We start from the raw sequence: 23,437 nt of genomic DNA on the forward strand, positions 1-23,437 counted from the left end.
ATTCAGTCAGATTTTAATCCACTCAGTCATCCCTATCTTTCTCCTTACATATTAATTCTATAGATTAGTGACTCTTGTATAAGACAAGAAAAATCAATGTGCCTGTGAGATATCAACACAGATCAGTCTCTAAGCAGAAGAAAAATATGGGGAAATGAGTTGGAAAGGAAATGTTATAGAAAATATTAAAGACAAACCGTGGGACCACCTTTTCTCAGTGAGAGATACAGTGTAGGGGGCAGAGTTCTAGAGAGCTGTGCAGAGAGGAACACAATGTCTGACAGCAGGAGACAGAGCCCAGGGAGGAAACCAGATGGAAAGGGCCCTGCTCAGACACACTTGGTGCGGGAAGACAAGGGGACATGTGTGATAAGGACATCACAAAGAACCCAGGAACAGAAACCACACTGAAATAGAGGGATGGGGAGAGATGCTGGGCCCTGGGTCGTTTCCATGATAAAAGGCAAATGCTGTTCATGAGGTAGCATGCACCACACATTTCATGAACGTAACAAGAATCTTTCCCTGCTTGTGAGGAACAAGACATAACAAGAATCTTTCCCTGATTGTGAGGAATCAGGGTCTGGAAGCTCACTTTGGAGACCTGAGGGCACTGAAGGCCTGGAGAAGGCTGAGTCAGAATGTGGCCAGTCCCAGGGCCCAGATACCAGATCCCAAGATGGGAGATGTGGGGCTGCCTCTCTGGGCTGTGAAATGGGTCACCTTCAGCAGAGGAAAGATGGAGATAAGGCTGGAGTCAAGCTCTTCCATGTAGTAGAGAAATTCCACCAGGTGAATGTCAGCCCTGCTCAGCTCATTGCCAACAAGGTAATCTTGCCCGTGGCTCTTTCACACCTGGATAATTGGAGGAATCAGATCAGGAACACATGCGCAATCAGGCTGGGGCCCCTGCTTCTTCCTGAATTTCTCCAGCCTGACTCTCCCACCTCTGCTGCCTCACTGAATGCGTGGAGAGACCCGGAGCTTTCTCCATGTTCCCTGACTCATTGCGAAAGTAAGAAGTGTAGCTCTGCTAATTCCTTGGTTGGAGCCCAGGCTCTCATTGTCTCTTCTCATTCCACCTCACTGCGGCATCCACACCACCCACTTGGCTTGCATCTTCCACATGGGCCAGGGGCTCAGCACCTGCTACAACATGTTCTGGCTTCCCTAGACCCTACAGCGTGCAGCCCTGACTTTCAGGGCATGATTCTACACTCCGCTATCTCTCTCCAATATCTCTTGGGCAATGACTCCACCTTCATGACAGCACTCCTCCCCCAGGAGGAGACTATGTCAGAGTCCTCATTTCTCCTTGTATGCTCTCCTTATTTCCTGCTCTAGGATCTGAAGTAAACCTGGGTGAACTTGAATTCATCCCCTTTCTTGCAACATTGGCACTTACTGATTTCAGTGTGTTATAATCTACATGCCACAGTATCCAGGGTGAACTGCATTGATGTCTGCAACTTACTTTGAAATGCAAAAAAAAAAAAAAAAAAAAATTGTGTTTGACTGAGGGAGACAGGGGTGGAGTGACTGCCACATGTGATAAAGCCCAGATGAGGAGATGTTAATTTGCTTTCTAGGTGGTTGGTGTATATATGGTCTTAAAATATTTCTTTCAACTATTGTGAATGTATAAAATGTGTCATAACAAAATTTTTAGTGATATGTGATATTTATTAAAATATCTCAGCACATTAACATCATAAATAATAAAAAGAGAAAACATATGACATCATTGATTTAAGATAATATTTTGGCAAATACATTTTCAGACTATGTATACATATCTAAGTGTAAATAATTACTTGTTATATAAAGAAAATGCAACATCAAATGCTATATTGTAGCATACATAGTTCAGATTCATGTATCATGGGCTCTTTGGTAGAACTGGTAGAATTCTTATTCACAGTCTATTTTTACACCATGCCTTGAGAGTCAGGAGCTCCATTAACATCAGGGAAGGCTTTTGGACGTGAAGGTCAGTGCCCCACAAATTCCCAGGCACTATTTTTCTGTTGCCTTATGTTATGGACTGAATGTTTATGTTTCCCATAAATTCATACGTTGAGATCCTGACCCCCGATGTGATGCTGTTAGTAGGTGGGGCTTTCAGGAGATGATCAAGTCGTGGGGGTGGAGCGCTCATGAATGACATTAGTCCCCTTATAAAAGGGACCTTAGAGAACTCCCTTGGCATGTTTGCCATGTGAGGACACAGTCAGAGATTGGTTGTCTATGAACCAAGGAACAGGCACTCCCCAGATGTGGAATCTGCTGGCACATTGATCTTGTACTTCCCAGCCTACAGAGCTGTGAGATAGAAACATCTGTTCTTTACCCAGTCTATGATGTTTTTGTTACAGCAGCCAAACTGCTAAGACACCCTCTAAACTCTTAGTGTCCTTATAGACTAAACAGCTTCTATCATTACCTTTACAACAGTGAAATATGCCAGCATTTGGTCAATAACTGCCAACTTTCCTAATTTTTGCCTCCACTATCAGTTTATGACCAAACACAGAAAGTAAATCTGACCTATCATATAGAAATTCACACTTCTAGTTAGCCAGCTTATAGCATCTTCATGCCAACAACCTGCAATCAGGGCATAAGTTTTTCCACCATAAATCTCTCAGACTTTCCCAACTGCTTCTGAATCTCTGGCAAATGCAAGTGATGGTGTCTGACTTCCTTACTATAGCAAGCTCAAAATAAACACCTTTTGCTTATTCTCATTTGGGTTGTCTTCGTTCACTTTCACAGTTTTTCTGGAGGTTGCAACAAGACATGGTCTATGTTGCCCATTGTCATGGACCCCAGCCTTCAACCAGGTGCAGTATCCACAAAGGCTCCTTGTGCCTTGTGGCAAGTCTGCACCTGGGCTGAACTCTTTTCTCTTTGCTTTGAGCTCTTTCACTTTTTATTCTCAGTTTGGACCTTGGTTTTGTATTGGTTCCCATCTGCTTACCATCCTTAATAGAACCAGGCCTTTTTGCCTGTTTGTTTCTTTTCAGTCTTTCGTGGTACTGCTTTGTGTTATGCTATCAAGAAGTGTTTGTCATTAAAAAAAAAAAAAAAAAAAAAAAAAAAGAGGCAGCACATAGGCATAGGCCAGAAGCCTGTTTTTCAAGACAACCTCACAGTACACTGAGTCTGAGGTTCTCACTGGACCTCTGTCCATGTGTACAAACTCTGCTGTGGGTCATCCCTGAAACTAAAAGAAGTTCTTCACTCTTGGCTTTTGTTCTTGTCATTCTTTGAAATTGGCAGTGATCCAGGCAGAAGATTACAGTTTCTACTTGGGGCAGAGTACTGACTGTGACTTTAGGTTTTCTTTATCCCCATTAGGTGGTAATCCATATGGTTGGGTGAAAAAAAATCTCTTTTGTAGTTTGGAAGCTCAAATCATGTAGCCACTGAAAAGATCAAGACATGCCTAGGGCGAGAGATGGGACTCTGGAATACTGCACCTCAGCATACATGCCCAAGGCCCAGCCTGTTGCTGACCGTAATGCCCCTGCCACGGTCCCGCCCACTCAGGGAAGGACCTAAATCACTCTGTGTTCTCTGTTATGGAAGAACAGAAAATATACCGTACAGGGCTCTCTCCTTTATGTCTTTCCCGTAGAGGTTGTATTTGCTGGCAATGTGGTTGAGAATGGCTCTGGTCTGCACCAGCTTCATCCCGTCAATCTCAACTATTGGCACTTGCTGGAACATCAAACTCCCATCTTTAGAAAGAAGAAAAAAAAAGGAGAGTGAGATGTCTATAAATCCCAGTCTTTCAGCGTGAAGAAATGTTCACTGAAATGACTAAATTTATAAAACAGAAAAGAAATTATTGCCTGGTATAACCTCTCAATGGAAATAGAATTTGTTTTTAGCTTCCTGTAGTCCTTTTTCTTATTAATCTTCCTCTTGCCTTTTAACCTGTTATTTCATTTATGTTTTTATTCCTCATCCAGATACATAATAGGTCTCTTGTATTTTTTGTGTTGATATATCTTCATAGATATTTTAGGAAGAAGCTGGGAGAGGCTGCTGCAAGCCCACCAGTCAGATGCCATTTAACATGGGAATTTTTCAAAGTAAATCTCATGGTGTAAAGACATTAAACACAGTTCTGGGAGAAGTTTCTATGTAGGCCCTTTGTGTGCTCTTCAATACCCCCACTGGACAGTGTGCACAGGGTAGGTGCTGTGTTCCTTACCCTACTGCTGCTGCCCCGGCTCATGTCCCTCCTTACCCTCTGACCTGGGCTTCCAACCAATTCAACACTGTCTCATCATCTAAGCCTATGTTGCAAGAATATCACCTTGTCAAATTCTTAAGAGAAATGAATTCAAGATGGACCTATTTCAATTCCTTTCCTCCAATGCATGTCCATGCGTGTCCTTGGATGGGGAGGGATACGTGGGATCCTGAACCAACCACAGCTCATTCACAGTGTCGAAAGCATGAAAGCAAGGAGAGGCCATTCTCAAGTCGCTGGGGATGGCTCCTCTAGCAAATACTCTAAGAGGTTTGGCCCTTTTAGCCTGGAGAGAGTTGACAGACCTGCTCAAGGAGCCCCACCCTTTCTACTTTAACCACTTTTTTCTCTCTCCACCACCCCAACCACCACCTTTCACACACGTAGACACAGCCTGGTTTTAAAACCTTCAAGTGTACTTTCTACTAGATACCTTCGTCAGAGACACGTAGAGACTTGATCTTACCATTTCTTAACTTTTCCAAATCTTATGCAGATTCCAGAAATTTCTCTTCAAACTAGAAGCAGAAACAGTAAATGGGCTCTTGTTAATTCATTCCATAGCACTGTAGACTTTTAACCTTGAATGGCTTCTGTCTGGTACATAATTGGGAAAATATAAGATTTCTGAGCTTGGTAGAGCACACAGAGGAGGCTGGTGGTGGCCATTTTGAAATCCACACTAGATCATCAAGAAAAGGGCATGGATCACAGCACATAGTCGCTCAATCTTCTAGTTCACTTTACTTCCACCTTGATCACTCCCATGTCCCTGATTAGGTCATGATTTGAGAGGGGATGTCACTGGAGTTAAAGGATCATGCAGTTCTTCTAATTATGGTGTTGTCATATCTTAGGAAAGCATGTGTCTCTGAGTGAGATCAGACCACAGCCTTTGTGTCCCCAGCATGGGTATGCCATGGGCCAATGGCCACCAAAGATTCTGCCACCAAGGGCCCTCTGCTGTAGTTTATATCACCCTGCTTGTTAGGAGCCCTACTAAGCAGGAGATAGGTCCTGCTATTGCACAACTTTAACTCTTGCAATTAAAATTTCCCCTCCTGGAGTATATGGGACACAATAGAATAGAATTCTCAATTTTAGGAAGGAATTAGGGTCCCCATAGTAGTGTTATTTTAATGAAAATCTCTGGTTTGTGACATGGCTGTGTGGGTTTAATATCACTGTTGTCATGTCCTGGCTTCTTGACTTTGGACACATTGTTGAATCTGTCTGTATCTTAGTATCCTAACCTATGAAGTGGGTATACTTATGGTACCTGTGTTATAGGTTGGTATGAAGATTAAATTACAAAGTCATGCAAAGCACTCAGAAAAGTAGCAAGTGTATAATAAGTGCTCATTAAATATACACTATTAGGATTCTGAGAGATGGCTGCTCTTTCATATCATCCTTAAAAAAATTAAATCAATCTAAGATCACTGAATATATACTCTCTTGTTGACCTGTGTCCAGTGATTTAAACTTTGAAATAAATCACACCTTGTCCTGAGAGCAGTCACATTGGTTGGAATGGCAGCCAGCAATAAGGCTGTCTCAATCTGATCAGAAGCTCTGAGTGGATGCAGGTATTTAATACAAATATGAAAACCAGTTATTGCATAACAATGCAGTTGACTTAATAGGCAGAATCTATAAAAATAAAAGTCAAAGTAGACACAAAGATTTCCTGTATTTCACTGTTGATATGATCTGGTACCAATCTTGACTCTGCCTCAAAATACCTGTGTGATCTGGGAATCATCACTTAACATCTTTAAGCCTAGTTTCCTCATCTGCAAAATGGGAATAGAACATTTTCTTAAACAGAATATTGTAATGTTTCAAAATGCAAGATACAGGGCCTGACCCACATACAACAAGTAATAACAGTAGTGGTGTTTGCAGTGGTTACTTACAGTTTAATGGAGTTCTTTATGGTGAAAGGTCAGGAATGTGGGGGTTTCTAGCTTGCTCCATGGAACAGAGTTTGTTGTGGATCTGTGATCACACAGGACCAGGATCTAGAGGTCATGGTGGGGCGGGGCGGGCTGGGGAGGTGTAGACCGGTGCAGGAAGGGTGTGCCAGCAATTAATACAGCGTCCAGTTCAGGAAAAACCTTAGGAATGGTGGGTGGTCCTGGCAGGAGGGTGACCGAGGTGGTGGGACTGGCAAGTGAGATGTGCTTGTGAGGCTGAGGACTAGGTTGTGATCATCAGCCTTAGGGCACTGAGACCCCAGAAGCCTGAGCAAGGGCAGCAGTGAGCCCTGCCCCCGCCTTCAAGTCAGATTGGAAGGAGACCAGGGAGCCTGGGTTCCTCCCTGCCTTGCTCCTGCCTCGCTCCCTCCTGCTGAACTCTTCCTGCCTGGGCTCTGAACATATCCCTGAGCTGCAGAGCTGACGTCTGGGTAACAGTGAAACGGGGTATTCATTTGTACAAAAGAAAAAAAATTTTTTAAAACCCTGAAATGACAGTGTGTGGATTTTTTGTGTGCTTGTTTATTCGTAGGATTGAGAAAGAGTGAGACTCAAGTCCCAAGCCTTCGTGAAGCAATGGAGAAAGTGCCGTCCCGAGGTTCAAGTCCACACGGCGCTGTAAGGCTGAAGGGGCTCGCTGGAAGTTCCCCTCACAGGACACCACCGCACCTGAAACCCTCTTTTTCTGCTACCATCCAGGGGACAAGATCTCCTGAGTTTGTGCAAGACTTACTCCGGAAGAAAACCCTCAGACAGTTACTGAGGGACTCTGGTCTGGACTGGGAAGTGTTTTTCTCAGTGACACCTCTAGAGGGCAGCACTCAACGGAGTCCCAGAGACACCTCCCAGCATTTCCTCCTCAGACGCTGGGTGGATGATCTGGTAACACTGAGGAATGCTTGGGTGTTCTCCTAGAAGCTCCTGATTTTAATCACCTGTTCACTTGTCTCCATTCTTATAGATATATAGGCTACCCGAGGGCAGAGACTGAGTCTGTCTTGTTCACTCTCTACGTCCAGAACCTCACACAGAATCTGGCACTTAGTAGGTGCACAACAAAATAATCATTGAATTAATATTCTGAGTCTTTATCAGGTGAGTATGCAGTTTCACTTTACATTCACTTTCGAATTTTATGCCTTTTTATCCTCTTATTGTATAAATTTCTAACATGTATAAAAATAACACAAAAGTATAATGACCTTTCTTATATTCCTCACATAGAATCAATGATTATCAATATTAGGGAAAAGAGTGAAACGCTGTAAAATATTTGGAGAGATCTATTCTGAGCCAAATATGAGTGACCAATGGCCCGTGATACAGTCCTCAGGAGATTCTGGGAACGTGTACTCAAGGTGATTGGGATATAGCTTAATTTTAGGGAGATATGAGACATCAATCAATTATAGAGATGTACGTTGGTTCAGTCCAGAAAGGCAGGACAACTGGAAGTGTGGGCTTCCAGGTTTTGTGAAGATTTTAAAATTTTCCAATTGGCAGTTGATTGAAAGAGTTATGATCTAAAGACCTGGGATCAATAGAAAGGAATATCTAGGTTAGGATAATACGGGGGTGTGAAGACCAAAGTTTTATCATGCAGATGAAGCATCCAGGTAGCAGGCTTCAGAGAAAATAATTGTATTAGGTTGGTCCAAAAGTAATTGCAGTTTTTACCATTGAAAGTTATGTTTCTTATCAGACTTAGAGTCTGTTCTATCAGTAATTCCAAAAGAGAGGAGGGCATGTCCAATTCCCCACTTCCCATCATGGCCTAAATTGGTTTTTCAGGTTAGCTTAGTAATGCCCTTGCTGAGAAGAGGGTCCATTCAGATGGCTGGGTCTGGGGAAGAGGCTTAGAATTTTATATTTGGTTTACACCAAATAAAGCCAATGTGTTTTCATCTACGTGCCCACCCACTTTCTCCTTGTAATGATGTGAGGAAATCCCAGATACCATATATTTTATTCTTAGATACCTCAATGTATTTCTCTAAAACAGAAGAATGATTTTAAGTATAGCCGTAGTACATTATCACACATGAAACATTAACAATAATTTTTTCATGACATTAAACATTCAATCAATATCTGTTTCTAACTGTTATATAAATGCCATAAATTATTTTTTATAGTTTGTTTAAATCCAAGTTCAGTTAAGGTTCACACATTTTGATTAGTTTCTTAAATGTATCTTGATGTTTATGCTCTTAGATGAAAAGATATTTTACCATTTATTAGATCAAATTCATCATCTCTTTCTTAATAACTGCCAATTTTCATTTAAGGTACAACACTTGACAAGTCATTTAGTAAGAAACATCTCATAGTTTCTGAGGGAAAAGTCTCCGGTAAGGTCAATTTTAGATCCAATTTAAGATGACCTCTCAGAACCTACCTGTACTCCAGCTGTAGCTAGGCACCACCAGATGGAGTCCATTCTGCCCCGTCCATTGTGGTAGTAGAGCTTGGGTTTCCCACCATGATAGCAGACTCCTGGAGGTTTCTCTAAGCATGAATGAATGAATGAATGAATGAGTGACTGAAGCCATAGAATAAAAAATGTTCATTAGGATGTATGGTTGAAAACCACCAACAATACTGAAGATGAATCTGCCTTCTTCATGACTGGGTTGGAGGAATTCCTCGAATGTTTTCTTGGCCAAAATTGTTACCCATCGGTGACCACCCTCAGATTCTAGCAAACCAGTCTCACGTGCCCATTGGTTAAATGTAACCATTCTCGTCATGCTAAGAGGTGAGAGTTTGTGATAATAACGCATATATGGAAGGTAGCGGGAAGAGGAAGAATTCAAGAACTAACATTTATTAAAAACATCCTAGTGATACTTCCCCAATGCTAGTTCCTTTTAATATGTTATATCTTTAATCCTCCTAAGTCTCATGAAATGCCTATTAGTATCTCCATTTTTTGGTTAATGAAATGGAACATCAGAGAAGTGAAATGCAATGTCCACAATCACACTCTAGGTGATGATAAACATGAAAATCCACACCTAGGACTAAAATGAAGGCAGATCTGGAACCCACCTAGGTGAAGGCCCTGGGAACCCAGTAAGTGACGAAGAAACCAGAGGATGTCATGACAGGGAGGACCAGGAAGGAGCAAAGTCACTCTTCAGCTCTTTGGCTGTTAGGCTACTGATATGGTTTGGCTCTGTGTCCCCACCTAAATCTCATCTCAAATTGTAATCCCCATAATCCCCACATGTTGAGGGATGGACCTGGTGGGAGGTGATTGGATCGTGGAGGCGGTTTCCCCCATGCTGTTCTCCTGAGAGTGAGTTCTCATGAGATCTGTTGGTTTTATAAAGGGCAGTTCCCCCTTCTCTCTCTCTCTCTGTCTCTGCTGCTGCTGCCTTGTGAAGAAGATGCCTGCTTCCGCTTCACCTTCCACCATGCCTGTAAGTTTCCTGAAACCTCCCCAGCCGTGTGGAACTGTGAGTCAGTTAAAAATCTTTCCTTTATAAATTACTCAGGCTCAGGGAAGTTCTTTATAGCAGTGTGAAAATGGACTAATACAGCTACGTTTGATCAAAGGAGAAATAAGGCCTTAGACTTGCTTAACTGTAACTATGAGATCCAAATTCTTAACAGACAGAGAATCATAATTTTCTTGATTCTCTTGGAATTCTATTTTCTACCTCTATAGGGTGCATTTTGTTTTATAACCTGGAAAAAGAGATGCTGCATTAATTTTGCAGGGAATGGAAGGAGCTGGCATTTGTTCAATGTCAGTCACACACTGGCCATTCCTCCAAATTTATCTTCATTTTATTCCACAAAAATCACCTAAGGTGAGTGCTGTTGTTAACGTCATTTTACAGTTGAGAATACTGAGGTTTTTTGAATAACTTGCCCAAAGTAAGTGGTGGATCTGGGATTCAAATCCATTGCTATTCAAAACCAAAGACTGGCCAGGCACAGTGGCTGACACCTGTAATCCCAACACTTGGGAGGCCGAGCAGGCGGATCACCTGAAGTCAGGAGTTCGAGACCAGCCTGGCCACATTGGTGAAACCTTGTCTCCATTAAAAATACCAAAAAATTATCCAGGCATGGTGGTGCACGCCTCTAATTCCAGCTACTAAGGAGGCTGAGGCACAAGAACCGCTTGAACCCAGGAGGTAGAGGCTGCTGTAGTCCAGCCTGGGTGACAGAGTGAGACTCTGTCTCAAAAAGAAAAAAAAAAAAAAAGACTGGGACTTATTTTTTGTGTTAATGTCTCTCAAATACGCATGGTAATCTTTCAGCAGACTGTGAAACCCAATACTTTAAAAATAAGATATAAAATAATTAAAAATACCAGAGAGCATGACATGTTGAAGGGTAAGTGACGTTTCATGTTTTTAGTTTCAGTTATATGTATGTTATGTGTATGGATATTTGCATGCGTGCAGCTCATTTTGGCCATTGCAAATGGTTAGAGATGAATTCATTGTGGATCATCAAGGAAGTTTGATGGCCCTTGCTCTATCCCAGCCTGCTTGCGAGGTGGAACATAGCAGAGAACCAGAAAATGAAAACTGAGTGTACAGGGACAGGCCATAAATAATTGTATCATGAATGCGAGTGGAAACACACAGGACTCATTGAAAGCAGGAGTTCCAAGACTTAGAAACAGTGGCATTTTTTTCTCCAAACCCCCAGCTGTGTTATAACATATTAAGATTCTTCTTGCAAAGTTTTGTGGTGGTCAAGGTTGATACATTGGTACAAAAATATACTTGTCCTTACCAACAGATGTATTTCTAAAAAAGCATGTATGACTTGAATTTGGAAATCAAAATCTCTTAAATATCTACATTTTAAAATGTGGAACTCAGCCTAACTTTTAGAAAGTAAAGAATTCTTTGAACATACTTAATCAACTCATCTGTCTTGTAATTAGAGACTTTGCACATTGCACTTTCCTCTCATTGGAAATGCAAATAGCGTGATTCAGCAGAAGGAAAGGAGAGTGAACCTCACCCAGAGAGTGGGTGTGCTTGTTTAATTGTTATCAACTAGAGTTCACAGAATGACTCAAGTCGCACCCTTGTACCCTTAGCCATTACTGAGGATCATGTTTCAAAGGGAAATGAATTATTATCATCTCACATAACATTTTATCATAATGCTCTTGCTTATATGTAACATATCACCTTCACAATATGAGGTTTCCAAAGGCCAGGCCAACACTGAGGCAAAGGTTACCATTGAGCTTCATTGGGTCAACAGAAAATGAGAACCAGAGAGGCTCAAAGATTTGCTGTGGGTCACACACACGTGCTCCTCATTCATGGTCAATACCTAGGGAGTGTATCTACCTTCTGCAACAACCCAGGGAAATGGCTCCTTATAGCCTAATGAAAGATGGGCACACTGAGGTTCAGAGAGTTAAAGCGACTGGCCCACGCTGCACACTTGCTGACTGTTGGGCCAGCCCAAACTCCTTCTGATTGCAGGTCCGGAGCTTTTCCACTTCACCCTGTAACCTGGCTCCGCTTCTGTCTGAGAAATTGTTTCATATTTTCCCATTCAGACTCCATTAACCAACTAAAGATTGGAAGGGAAGCGTGAGAGGGGGACATCTGAATTTTGAGTTCCTTTGTGTTAGCAACTTTTCAGGAGCTTGATTGGAGAAAAAATAATAATAAAAATGTTTCTTTCTCTACTTTGACAACCTAAAAACTTGAGTGAGTTGGGGACTAGTATAACTGTATTTTCCTCAACTGGAAAATGGGCTTGTTTTGAAAGGAATACAAATGGTGAAATTCCAGTAGTAAATTAGAGTTAATATACTCTTGATCCCTGGGTGGTCCTAATTACTGTTTCTTGTCAGAGAGAAGGGAGACTGAGATAAATCACAACTCCTGCCATTATATGGTTCATAGATTCAGTAGGCTCTTTAAATTCTGAGCTCGTTTCTTCTTTCAAAATCAGGAGAGTTATATCTATTTTTGAGGGCTGTTGAGAAAGTTAAATGAGATATTGCATATAAAATTTATAATAAGAACTGAATAATGAGAGTGACCTCCTGCCCCCACTTCTTGGGATGTGGATGAGTCTCTCTGAACACACTGGGTAGCACATGGATCTCCTCTCTCTCTTTTAACTCTTTATCTCTTAACCCATCAAGCTCTGATAAAAATAAGATTTTATGTATATCTAGATTTCTTTTTGAATAAGGCATATCATAAGTCTGTTTTTTTAAAGCTCCTGTACAGAGGTTAATAATAGGCACTGATCCAGTCAACCTGGGTTAACAATGTTTTCAGTAAAGGTTCAGGGGGGCCTGATCTGTCATTAACACAGTCTTGTTTAACACAGAGTTAAACAATATCATTCCACCCCTGGCCCCTAACATTTCAAAACACAGTCATGCCTTCCCAATAGTCCCCCAAAATCTTAACTCATTCCAGCATTAACTAAAAAGTCCAAGACCAAAGTCTCATCTGAGACTAGGTAAGTCCCTTCTGCCTACAAGCCTGTAAGATCAAGAACAAGGTGATTACTCACAAGATACTATAGGAGCACAGGCATTGGGTAAATGCTCTCATTTCAAAAGGGAGAAGTCAGTCAAAACAAAAGAGCTGCTGGCCTCATGCAAGTCCGAAACCCAGCAGGGAAGTCATTACATCTTAAAGCTTCACAATAATCCTCTTCAACTTCTTTGACTCTGTCTCACATCTTATAATCATGGTGGAAAGTGAAGGAGAAGCAAGCACACGGCTGGCAGGGGAGAGAGAGGGAACGGGAAGGTTCACTTTCAAACAACCAGATCTCATGAGCATTCTATCAGGAGACAGCATGAGGGGAATGCTACTAAACCATTAGATGATACCCCATGGTCGAATCACCTCCCACCAGGTCCCACCTCCAACACTGGGGATGACAATTCAACATGAGATTTGGGTGGGGACACAGAACCAAGCTATATCAAGTGTCATTTTTTTTTCCTGTGTCTTATTTTATAGCCTAGACAGGTCTCACATCCAGATCCAAAAGGAGGACATCACTGAAGCTCCTAATCTTTCCTTTATATTTTTCCCCAATATTAAACATTTATTGCAGGACATTGTTGACTTATATTCTAATGGCACCATACACATTAGCTGGATTCTTTTAGGTGCATTTTAAAAACTAGTTATAAAGGCTGGGTATGGTCCCTCACACCTGTAATCCCAGCACTTTGGGAGACAGCGGTGGGAGGATCACTTGAGCCAGGACCTTGAGTGCAGCATGAGCAACATAGAGAGACCATGTCTCTACAAAAATAACAAATTAGTCAGGTGTAATGGCGCACACCTGTGGTCCCAGCTACCCAGTAGACTGAGCTGGGAGGACTGATTGAGCCCAGGAGGTTGTGATTGCAGTGAGCTGTGATTGTGCCACTGCCCTCCAGCCTGGGCCATGGAGCAAGACCCTGTCTCTAAAACAAAGCAAAACAAAGCTAGTTATATGCTGCAGTAATTATGTAGTTATTCTATCAGGAATTCTGAATTTTAACACTTGAGAAGTCATGTCGTCTACAGATTCCAAACCAGAAAATATTTTCTCCCATAGCACAGAGGACATTCAGCAATATCTGGAGTGATTTTTGGTTGTCACATCAGGACAGAAGGTGCTGGGTAGTACTTCAGCATAGGTAGGTGGAGGCCGGGGATGCCTTGGAACATCCTATCGTGAGCAGGACAGCCCCTGCACCCACAGAACTACCCAGCCCAAGGCATGCCAAGGGGAAGATGAGAGACTTTTCCTTAGCCATTTTCAAGGTTTGCTGTGAGTTGGTTGAACCCTAGATAGAGAATGTGACTTGTCATCTAGCTAATTAATGGGAAAGACTGAATCAGATTCTAGTTTTCCTGATATTCAGAAATCAATTTATTCCTATTACAAATTAACCTTAATTTTGAATTTTCACAGCTATAAAGTATTATAGTTACTTATGTACACATTGTGTCCCCACTAAATTATGAGGTTCCCAAAGAGCAGAGAGGTCTCACAGTATGTTTTAGCACAGTGTATTGCACATGGTAGTATTACAATATCACTGATACTTGGATAGATCACATAGCAATGCTAGACATTTTAGCGGTCACAGAGATTTCTATAATTTCGTCTTTTGAACTTTCTTGATGAGAAAATCGAATGATATGGAAAAAATTAAATAGAAAAATTAAATAACAGTTTCAAGATAATGGATCCACCAATCCTGATTATCAGACTCAATTTTCTACAATTCAACAGAATTAATAAAGATATGCTTGTGGCTCACTGAGTAGACCCAGAAGGACTAAGGAAGAAGGAATTTGGAAAGAGCAAGGCTATCAGGCAAGTGTTTAATTGGGCAAAGGACAACGATTAACAGGTAATTGTTGAATCGGGAATGTGAAAATTCACAAGAAGGGCATTATTGTTTTTAATTTTGTTAGTCCTTAATCTCAGTCATCTTGCTTTATAGAACTAAAAGTTCTAAAGACTTAGATTCACCTGTAAGTTCTAGAAAATTGCTCTCAAAAGATTCTGCCTGCTGTTTGGAGCATAACCACCTTAAAGAAATATTGAAAAGCCAATGGCATCAACACTTGACAACAAATCACAAAGCACTTCCCGAAGGAAGCATTAATGTGTGATATCTACCATCAAGTTGTAAATTAGAATTCTGTTTGGCAGGTGTTAGTGGCTCTTTTCTCAGCAGGAGATGGAGGTTTGGAGAAGCAACTGCAGACATGGAACTGTCTAGTTGTATGCCCCTTTTACCAGTCATTGGGAATTCCCAAGTCTGTGATCTTGCCAAATGTAAGTTCACAATAATTGTGTATTGATTACTTGTCTAGAGAATGTTACTTTAGCATAAACACCTACCTTTCCTCTGGCAATGATCATATTCTCAGATTACCTACAATGACATCATCACTATTTTTTCCCCTCATGGCATTAATTTTTCTACTGTCATTAAATTAGTTTCTAAATTCTTCATTTTTGCATTTCTTTAACGATTGTGAGAGTTGTCAGAGTCAAAAGGAGTCAAAATGTTAGGAAAACTCTGACAAACAGAACTGAAAAAGACCAGGAAGAGAATGTTCTTACTCTTTTGTATCTGATAACAAAACAAACTAGGAAAAACACAACCTTGAACCAAGGCCATTGCAATCTTATAAAAGAATACTTCTGTTAGGACACTTGCCCTTCAACTGCCTGTTTAAACTTGGCCTGGCATTACCCTTGTTATTGATGTTTGTAGTGAATGATAAGTATTTCAAAACGTTTATTTAATCCTCATTTTTTTCCCTTAAAAACATTTGTCTTTCTTAACTTCTCTGAATACATGCATAGTTTACTATGATAAACATATACCCATTACAACGCTTAATTCTGAAATAAATATCTTTTATTTGAAAGGGTGTCTGTTTATTATTTAAGTTGAAACAATGTATCCAAAATCAGGTGAATGTAGAATTTTTAAACTGTCATCCAAGCATACAGAGAAAGCATTAATATGAGTATAAAACAGATTTTTCTTGTGCCAAGGACACATTTTAAAGTATTTTTTAGTGAGCTAGATGGGAGAACATGTGTAATATAGGGAGATGTCTAAGATCAGTATTTACTTTGTTAAAGGCTGTCACCCTTGTGGCTCAACAACTTACTCTGAGGTCCTAATGTGGTTTATAAACTACATGTTCATTTCAATAGCTCCCTCCCACTGAAAGGAATAGAGTCAAGTTAAAAACCGCCACTCCCACACATTTCAGGGCCGCAGGACTGCCTACTAGATTCTGAGAAAAATGGCAAGTCATCCTCTTATCACAAGGTAACTGGTTAATATGTTCCTTTTCAAGGTTGGCAATAAAAATCTAACCAAAAATTTCAGCGGGTTTTGCTCTCCGTACAGTAGGTCAGTAGAAACTGGCTTTTGAAGACGATCACTTTTAGTGACTTGAATGTAAGGACTAAGGCAGATGAGAAATCTCTGCTGGGAGCATAGCTGGGAGGGGATGTCTCTGAAGAGCACGCTGATGGCCCTCTGGAAGGCTTCTCTTACTGGGTTGCCACATAAAATACAGGGCACCCAGATAAATGTGAGTTCCAGGCAAAGGATCAGTCATTTTTAGTATAAATATGTTCCAAAAACTGTAGGAAACGTGTTTGTACTAAAAAAGTATTGATTGCTTATCTAAAATTCACATTTATTTTGCTGTTCTGTATCTTATCCGCCAAATCTGGCCACCCTATTTTTATGTTCTTTCCTCTCTGCATTGCTCAAATCACCCTTCCTGGCCTCTGGGCCTTTGCACATGGTATTTGTTCTGACTGGAATACTCTACTTTCAGCTCCTACTGTATTTTCTCTATTGTGTCTTTCCCTACATTAATTTGACAAGCTGTATTCAACATCAGATTTCCCCTTAGACCTTGAGCTCCTGAGAGCAGAGCCTTCTTATTTGAGTCCAGTCCTTATTGTCTGGGACAAAACCTGGACATTGTAGGAACTCCTAAAATAAGATAGTTTTAAAATTTACTTGGAAAAATTCTAGCAAATACAAAAGTAGAGGGAATAATATAACAAGCTTGAAGGTACCCATGACCTGGATTCATCAATTTCCAGCAACATTTCTTCATCTATACCAGGTAGTGGATTAAGTTATGTTGACTCCCAAGAAAGAGAGGTCCATGTCCAAATCCTTGGGTCCTATAAATGTGACCTTATTTGGAAAAAGCCTCTTTGCAGATGAAGTTAAGGAACTTGAGATGAGCTCATCCTGGAATATCTAGAGAGGCCCTGAAGAAGCTTGCCAGGCAGGGCTAGCAGATGCATCCAGGCAGGAAGGCAAGAGGCCCCACCATGCTCAGAGGGTTGATTGAACTGGAGATCAAGGAGTGAGGATGGGTGTGAGGATGCATTCTATGTGCAGTCAGGTCTCACTGAAGAATTCTGTGGTTTTATTTTCCTATTTGCATTTTAGAACAACCACTCTGGCCCTTAAATGGAGCAGAGACTAGAGCAAAGCGCAGCTGCAGGTAGGAAGTCTGTGTGTCTGTCTTCTCTCTCACCCACCTCTGCCGACTGTGGGGAAGCTCACTCTAACAGGAGGAGAGCTCAAATTGCAAAAGTCCAGGTGTCCTGAGAGAGATTCACATCATAAGCCCAGTATGTGGGTGGAGCTAGAAAGCACTCCTAATCTAAGCATTCTGTCTTTCTTAACTTCTTAACTAATGACACACCAGGGAAAAATGATTTTGCATATACTTATTTGTATGTAATTCACACATACCATCTGTATCTTGGCAACCCAGGCCTGAGTGGCACTGAGAGAACTAGGAGAAAGCTTATGCCTGGGTCCCCACAGAACCTTAAGGAGCAGAGTGAGGATGAGCCAGGAGCACACGCCTGTAAGGGACAATAGGGTGGCCTGAGAGCAGAGGGTGGGTATGTTTGCTCTTCAGTATTTCGTCATCTCCTAGAAAACTGAGGAATCTGCAGCAAACAGAATCATTATTTTGCAAATGCATAAGAAAGAACGCTTTTATCAGAAATAAAATGACTGTCCAGGAAAAGAAGAAAATGTCTTTATGTCATTACCCAGAATGGTAACTCTTCTGTGCATACCTGAAAATGTCAGGAGCACATTTCTACATTGACATTTTAATAGATGATATGACAAATGTATAAGACAATTCTTGGCAAAGTCAAACAAACCACATAATCTATAGTTTCTTCTTTTTACCAAATTTTTAATTCCAAGGAAGTGGTAGGTTAGGAGGAGACTGGAAATCTGAATTCATATCAGATCCTAATGAAAACAAATCAATTTTAACTAAGTCGACAAATAAGAGTTATTTATTATTTAATTAGCATGTAATTGGAAAGAGTTTATTAGCTTTACAAGAGGCACAGTCCACACATAGGTAAAGCACTTCATTGTTGCAAACTTTGGAATATTGGTCTTGCATGTCCTTGGCCTCCATGGCTGCTTTATTACAACCTGAAAATCTTCCTTACTTCTAAACATTTCACATCCATGGGAGGCTTCCTGGGGCTGCCAGGTTGCAGAAACTTCTTCACCGTGGGCAGGTTGCTGATTCTTGTTTTCAGGGCCTGTAATTCACAAAGCACAGCCTCAGAGTGAAGCCAAGGCCTGCCATCACCATTTATACTGCCCAGGGAATCTGGACTCTCCTGCCAAAGACCAAGCGAGTCCCCTCCATCAGCACCAGCATGGAGGCAGAAACAGACACCAGTGAGATATGAAGATAAGAGGAAGGACATGTAGCTCACTTGTATTTTCCCCAAAGATATCGTTCAGATTTTAAGCAGCTCAGTCATCCCTTTCTCCTTACATATTAATCCTATAGATTAGTGACTCTTGTATAAGACAAGAAAAATCAATGTGCTGTGAGATATCAACACAGATCAGTCTCTAAGCAGAAGTAAAAATATGGGGAAATGAATTGGAAAGGAAAATGTTATAGAAAATATTAAAGACAAACCGTGGGACCACCTTTTCTCAGTGAGAGATACAGTGTGGGGGGCAGAGTGCTGGAGAGCTGTGCAGAGAGGAACACAATGTCTGACAGCAGGAGCCGGAGCCCAGAGAGAAAACCAGATGGAAAGGGCCCTGCTCAGACTGACTGAATGTGGGAAGACAAGGGCACATATGGGATAAAGGACGTCACAGAGAATTCAGGAACAGAAACCACATTGAAATAGAGGGATGGGGAGGATGCTGAGCCCTGGGTCCTTCCCATGATAAAAGGCAAAATACTCTTTGTGGGGTAGCATGCACCACAAATTTCCTTTCCATAACAAAAGTGTTTTCATTCCTCAACATTGGAGGCTGGAAGCTGATTTTGGAGACCCTGGGGCACTGAAGGCCTAGAGAAGGCTGGCATCAAAACATGGTCAGTACAGGACCCAGATACAAGATCCCAAGATGGGAGATGTGGGGCTGCCTCTCTGAGGGCTGTGAAATGGGTCACCTTCAGCAGAGGGAAGCTGGAGATAAGGCTGGAGTCAAGCTCTTCCACGTAGTAGAGAAGTTCCACCAGGTGAATGTCAGCCCGGCTCAGCTTGTTGCCAACAAGGTAGTCTTGTCCATGGCTCTTTAAGACCTGGAGAATTGGAGGAATCAGATCAGGAACACATGCCCACCCAGGCTGGGACCCCTGCTTCTTTCAGAGCCTCTCCACCCTGACTTTCCCCACCTCTGTTGCCTTACTGCATGGGTGCAGAAATCCAGAGCTTTCCCCACATTATCTGAATGAATGAGAGAGTAAGAAGTGTGACTCTACTCACTCCTCAGTTGGAGCTCAGGTTCCCATTTTCTCTTCTCATTCCACATCAGCTGTGGCATCCACACCACCCACCCAGCTTGCTTCTTCCACATGGGCCAGGGGCATAGCACCCGCCACCACATGTTCTGTCTGCCCCAGGTCCTACAGTGTGGAGCCCTCACATTCAGGACATGGCTCTACATTCTGCTCCCTCCCTCTCCAATCTCCCTTGGACAGCGACTCCACCTTCATGACAACACTCATCTCCTAGAAGGAGACTATTTCAGAGTCCTCATTTCTCCTTGTCTGCTCTCCTCATTCCCTGCTCTGTCTCCCTGGGATCTGTAGTAAACCTGGGTGAACCTGAGTTCATCATCTTTCTCACAGCATTGACTCTCACTCCTGACTGGCACTATGTTATAATCTGCAAGCTGAAGCATTTACAGGTGAACTGCACTGATGTCTACAACTTACTATATAATGCATTTTACAAAATCTTCCTCTGCATCCCACAATCACTCTCCTTTTAAAAGATATCCATCCCTGAAACACTACAGTATTCTCTAGTTGGGCAATTGGTCTCCTGTCTTCCTGCACATGGTACCAGAATGTTTTCTGATGGATCATTTTCATCATGTTCATCTTCAATCAAAGTCCATGGGGTTCCATAGACTCAACAGCAACCTCTAGTGTGGTCAAGAGCCTTCCACAGCCCACGTTCTACTTATGAACACCCTGACCCACATACATCAAGTAATAAACAGTAGTGGCATTTGCAGTAGCTAATTATACTTTAGGGAGCTCTTTATGGTGAAATGTCAGGAATTTGAGGGTTTCTAGCTTGCTCCATGGAAAAGAGTTTGTTGTGGATCTATGATCACACAGGACCAGGATCTAGAGGTCATGGGGGTGTGTGCCAACAATTAACAAAGCGTCCAGTTCAGGACAAACCTAAGGAACGGTGGGTGGTCCAGGCAGGAGGGTGGCCGAGGTGCCGTGGGGTTGGCAAGTGGGATGTGCTTGTGAGGCTGAGGACTGGGTTGTGATCATCAGCTTTAGGGCACTGAGACCCCAGAAGCCTGAGCAAGGTCTGCAGTCAGGCGGGATGGAGACCAGGGAGCCTGGGTTCCTCTCAGCCTTGCCCCTCCCTCCCTCCTGCTGAACTCTTTCTACCCGGGCTCTGAACACATCCCAGAGCTGCAGAGCTGATGTCTGGGTGACAGTGAAACAGGGTGTTCATTTGTACAAAGGAAACAACCTGGAATGATAGTGTTTGGATTTCTTGTGTGCTTATTTCTTCATAGAATTGAGAAAGGTGAGGCTAAAGTCCCGAGCCTTCGTGAAGCAATGGACAAAGTGCCGTCCCGAGGTTCAGGTCCACATGGCGCTGTGAGGCTGTGAGGCGCTGTGAAGCGCTAGAAGTTCCCTTCACAGGACGCCACCTCACCTGAAACCCTCCTTTTCTGCTGACACCCGAGGGACAAGATCTCCTGAGTTTGTCCGTGACTCACTTCCCAGGAAAACCCTCAGGCAGTCGCTGAAGAACTCTGGTCTGGACTTGGAAGTGTTTTTCTCAGTGACACCTCTAGAGGGCAGCACTCAGCGGAGTCCCACAGACACCTCCCAGCGTTTCCTGCTCAAACATCCAGGAAGATGGCCTGGTAACACTGGGGAATGCTTGGGAGTTCTAGAAGCCTCCACCCCTCATTTTAACCACGTGTTTACTTGTCTGCATCCTCATAGAGATGTAGGCCGCCCCAGGGCAGGGTCTATGTCTGTCATCTTCACTGTCTATCTCCATGACCTAGTACAGAACCTGGACCAAATAATTGCTGTGAATGTAGTCAATCTTTAATAGGTAGTTTGCTACAATCCACTTCCTTCCGCCTCTCATTTGTAGTTTACGTTTTGCGTTTTACCTCTAACTACAACCTTCTTTTAATATTATTTTTATTGTTTTATTGTGGAAATTATGAACAAGAATAAAAATAAACAGAAAAGCATAATAATTCTGCTTATACTTCTCACCTAGAATAAATAATTATCAACTAAAACCAATGTGATATCAACCAAAACCAATGTGATATTATATATATATATACACATATATATATATGCCCACCTACTTCTCCTCTTGTAATAATTCCAAGGAAATCCTAGATCCATATGATTAATCCTTAAATACTTTTTTTTTTTTTTTTGAGACGGAGTCTTGCTCTGTCGCCCAGGCTGGAGTCAGTGGCCGGATCTCAGCTCACTGCAAGCTCCGCCTCCCGGGTTTACGCCATTCTCCTGCCTCAGCCTCGCCAGTGGCTGGGACTACAGGCGCCCGCCACCACGCCCGGCTAGTTTTTTGTGTTTTTTAGTAGAGACGGGGTTTCACCGTGTTAGCCAGGATGGTCTCGGTCTCCTGACCTCGTGATCCGCCCGTCTCGGCCTCCCAAAGTGCTGGGATTACAGGCTTGAGCCACCGCACCCGGCATCCTTAAATACTTCAACGCATTTTCCTAAAACACATAAACGATTCTAAAGACAGCCATAGTACATTATCACACATTAAATATTAACAATAATTCTTTCATGTCATCAAATATTCAGTCAATATTCATGTTTCTAATTGTTGTATGAATGCCATAAATTATTTTTTACAGTTTGTTTAAATTCTAATCCACTTAAGCTCTACACTTTGTGATTAATTTCTTAATTGTATTTTAATATGTATGCTCTTAGATGAGAAGAAATTTTAACAATTGTTAGGTCAAATCTGTTCATCTTTTTCTTAATTACAGTCCATTTTTATTTAAGGCACAATGCTTCAGTAAGTAATCATTGCATAGTTTCTGTGGGAAAAGTATGTGATAATACAATTTTAAATCCAACTTAAGATGACATAACTCAGAACCTACCTCTACTCCAGCTGCAGCCAGGAGCCACCGGGTGGACTCCATTCTGCCCCGTGCATTGAAGTAGTGGAGCTTGGGTTTCTCTGCCATGATAGCAGTCTCCTGGAGGTTTCTCTAAGCCTGAATGAATGAATGAATAATTGAAGCCATAGAATAAAAAAATGTACTTTTGGTTGAAAACCACCCATAATACTGAAGAAGAACCTGCCTTCTTCATGACTTGGTTGGAGGAGTTCCTGGAATGTTTTTTTGGTTCAGATTATTACCCAACAGTGGCCACCCTCAGATTCCAGCAAACCAGTCTCAAGTCTTCATTGGCTAACTGTGACTTTTCTTGGCAGCCTAAGAGGTGAGAGTATGTGGTAATAATACATGTATAGGAGTTAATGGGAAGAGGAGGAATTAAAGGACTAATATTTATTGAAAACTTCCTAATGATCCTTCCTCAATACTAGTCCCTTTTAATATTTTATATCTTTAACCCTCCTTATAGTACCATGAAATGGTTGTTATCTCCATTTTTTAGTTAATGAAATGGAACATCAGAGAAATACAATGTTCACAGTCACACTCCGGTTGGTGATAGACATGAATATCTGCACCAAGGACTAAAATGAAGGCACGCCTAGAAGCCAGCTGGGTGAAGGCCTTGGGAATTCATGAACTGGCCATGAAATCAGAGGATGTCACTGACGGAGGACCGGCAGGGAGCTAAGTCACTCTTCAGGTCTTTGGCTGTGAGACTGCATTTGATCAAAACCAGAAATTAGCCCTCAGACTTGTTTAACTGTAGCTAGAATATCCAAATTATTTCAACAGACAACGAATGCTAATCCCTTGCTTCTTTTGGAATTCTATATTCTAACTCTGTGGGGGGCATTTTGTTTTATAACCTGGAAGAAGAGATTTGCTGCATTAACTTTGTAGGATATGGAAGGAGCTAGCATTTGTTCAATGTCAGTCACACACTGATCATTCTTCTAAACTTCTCTTCATTTTATCTTACAAAAA

At 41.9% G+C, this 23,437-nt stretch overlaps 1 pseudogene; it reads right to left on the reverse strand.

Annotated features, from left to right (window-relative positions):
* Nucleotides 1–44: 44 nt before the first annotated feature.
* LOC117088538 overlaps nt 45–23,437 on the reverse strand; it is a 34,834-nt pseudogene continuing 11,441 nt past the window's right edge.

The sequence above is a fragment of the Trachypithecus francoisi genome, unplaced genomic scaffold, assembly GCF_009764315.1.
Source record: "Trachypithecus francoisi isolate TF-2019V2 unplaced genomic scaffold, Tfra_2.0 Lachesis_group10, whole genome shotgun sequence".
NCBI classification, from domain to species: domain Eukaryota; kingdom Metazoa; phylum Chordata; class Mammalia; order Primates; family Cercopithecidae; genus Trachypithecus; species Trachypithecus francoisi.